Source organism: Gambusia affinis, linkage group LG09, assembly GCF_019740435.1.
Source record: "Gambusia affinis linkage group LG09, SWU_Gaff_1.0, whole genome shotgun sequence".
NCBI classification, from domain to species: Eukaryota; Metazoa; Chordata; class Actinopteri; order Cyprinodontiformes; family Poeciliidae; genus Gambusia; species Gambusia affinis.
Genome location: NC_057876.1, coordinates 2,013,172 through 2,016,114, shown reverse-complemented (window position 1 = coordinate 2,016,114; position 2,943 = coordinate 2,013,172). Strand labels below are relative to the sequence as shown.

At 35.6% G+C, this 2,943-nt stretch overlaps 1 long non-coding RNA gene across 1 annotated transcript; it reads right to left on the bottom strand.

Annotated features, from left to right (window-relative positions):
* Positions 1-1,077: 1,077 nt before the first annotated feature.
* On the bottom strand, positions 1,078-2,339 carry LOC122836886. Its single transcript, XR_006371651.1, has 3 exons — positions 2,306-2,339; positions 1,789-1,951; positions 1,078-1,601 (listed from the first exon to the last, which is right to left on the bottom strand). It is a non-coding gene; the product is annotated as an uncharacterized LOC122836886 (long non-coding RNA).
* Between the last annotated feature and the right edge of the window lie 604 nt (positions 2,340-2,943).

Sequence of the window (2,943 nt, the reverse complement as noted above, 5' to 3'; positions counted from 1 at the left end):
GAAAATATGTTGGTTGTTGGACACCAAAATTACCTCTGGATGGTTGGTTGAACAGGATCTGCATGTTTCCACATCACCAGCCTGACACAATTCATCTTTGGAAATCTGAAATGTAAAGAACACTCATTGAATGTGAGTTTGTTCCCAATGTAGAAAACAGTCCTCCTTATTCAGGGACCTTACATTTTTAGTACTACACAGGACCTGTGTGTATAGGCGTTTCTACATGTCACTTTCATTCGTCTGTATTTGTAATTTTAAAGCTATGTCCTCCTTATTCTGGCACCTTACATGATGAGTATTACACAGGACCTTTGTGTATGGGCGTTTCTACATGTAACTTTCATTCTTTTGTACTTGTAATTTCAAACCTCTGTCCTCCCTTTTAATGCAGCTTTACATATCAAGTTCTAGACAATACCTGTGTGTTTGAACAGTACTTAATAACATTTCAATGACTTAGTTTTAGAAAATATGTTGGTTGTTGGACACCAAAATTACCTCTGGAGGGTTGGTTGAACAGGATCTGCATGTTTCCACATCACCAGCCTGACACAATTCATCTTTGGAAATCTGAAATGTAAAGAACACTCATTGAATGCGAGTTTGTTCCCAATGTAGAAAACAGTCCTCCTTATTCAGGGACCTTACATTTTGAGTATTACACAGGACCTGCGTGTATAGGCATTTCTACATGTCACTTTCATTCTTTCAAAACTATGTCCTCCTTATTCTGGCACCTTACATGATGAGTATTACACAGGACCTCTGTGTATGGGCGTTTCTACATGTAACTTTCATTCTTTTGTACTTGTAATTTCAAACCTCTGTCCTCCCTTTTAATGCAGCTTTACATATCAAGTACTAGACAATACCTGTGTGTTTGAACAGTACTTAATATCATTTCAATGACTTAGTTTTAGATAATATGTTGGTCGTTGGACACCAAAATTACCTGTGGAGGGTTGGTTGAACAGGATCCGCATGTTTCCACATCACCAGCCTGACACAATTCATCTTTGGAAATCTGAAATGAAGAGATGTATACTGAATGAGTCCATAGAAAAATAAAATCCACCTATTTAATGAACCTGTCCAGCTGATTGTTAAACAGACATTTTATGTATTGACACTGCAAAATATGTCTCCTGCTATAAAATGTTCATTAATATAAGGTCAAAATATACTAATTTACATATGACAGTTTCTAGCATTTTGGATAGCGCTGAACAAGTTGAAATGGTGGTCTGGTTAAGTCTTTCTCCAAAATCTGGTTTTTAGGCACTCTGCTAATCACTTCTTGTTTTCAACTATAATGAAACTCTGTACTACAACTTGACATTTCCTTCAAAAATATTTTCAATGCTAGTAGAATGACTTGTGATAGTATTTTCACACTTACTCGTACCCTTCTTCTCCATAGCCAGTCAGAATCACTACAATTATAAGTCATTTCTTCCCCTGGACCAATATCTTTGAGTGCAAACAAACAGAGATGACGTCTTCCATCCACCCTTGTAACTTTCATTTTGTTGTTTGTGTTCATCTCTTCATCATTTACCAGCCTCCCCAATGATCCATGTTCTCTGGCAGCATCAACACTAAAATATTAAGTATGCTATAAGAATAATTATACCATGCAACGGAAATGATTTTGCATATTTGGTGTTTGCATGTCAGAAGAATATTCCTCCTCCAACTAAAACTACTTTTACTGATGAAGCTGAAAATGTTTACATCACTTTGATTAAATATAAAATAAAAAACAACATTAAAACAGTCACATACCAAAGCTGTTGTCCATTGAACTTGAAATCAAACATAAAAGCCTGGAGTGCATCATGGTAAATTTTCAATCGGTTTTCTTGTTCCTTCCTACTTATGACTTCCCCTCTGCACTCAATAAGGAAATCTCCTTTTTGAAAGCACTGGCAGCTGAACACACCCCGACCTGCAGGTAAACATAATGAGTAAGGTTGAATAAACTTTAAACAATGCATATCTTTCAAATAGTAGCAAATGAGATTATTAAATTTTTTTCAAAATCAGTTAATTGATCTAATTTGAGGTCTTTCTGTGTTACTTGAACATTTGTTTGTCAGCTGAGTGGTGCTTCTAAATGTCACTCATTCTTTTATACTTGGAATTTCAAAACACAGTCCTCCTTTATACATATATATATATATATGATCTATGCTAGTGTGCAGTATAAAAATAGTTTAAAAGTCAAAAAGCAAGACAAAAGTAAACAAAAACAATCCTTTAATAAACTCTGGAATCCTGTAATAAAAAAGTCACAACTCACCTTTAAATGAATTGATGTATTTTACATCAAATCCTCTTTATCTTCACCCAAGGAGAATAATAGCTGGCATCATGTTTGGGATTTCTTTTTGCTCTCTGAGACCTTGTTGCTGACATCTCCTGCAAAGATCAGAGTAATTTGTTGTTGAGTAACAACATGATGCTTTAAATCAGGAGTGTCAAACTCCAGGCATCGAGGGGCAGTGTACTGCAACTTTTAGATGTTCCTCTGGTCCAAAACACCTGAATTATATGACTGAATTAGCTTCTAAGGGCAGTCAAGTTGATGACCTGCTGATGACCACCTCATTTGATCCAGCCATGTGGCATCACAGACACATCTAAAAGTTATTGTATACAAGCCCTCAAGACCTTGAGTTTGACACCTCTGCTGTACACAATATGATTTGATTTTATTGTATGCGAAAAACCTGTACTGAAGTACACAGTATTACATAATTGACTTTCTATTGACAGGTTCTCAAAACCTTCAAATATTAAAACATTATCTTAATAGTAATGATTATTACAAAGGATAATTTGTGCCTGTGAAAGAATATCACTCACTGATGCACAGAAAATGTCCAAATACAGTTTTGTCTAATTCTGGAGTGAGCCACCTTCCCTTTAAACTCTGGT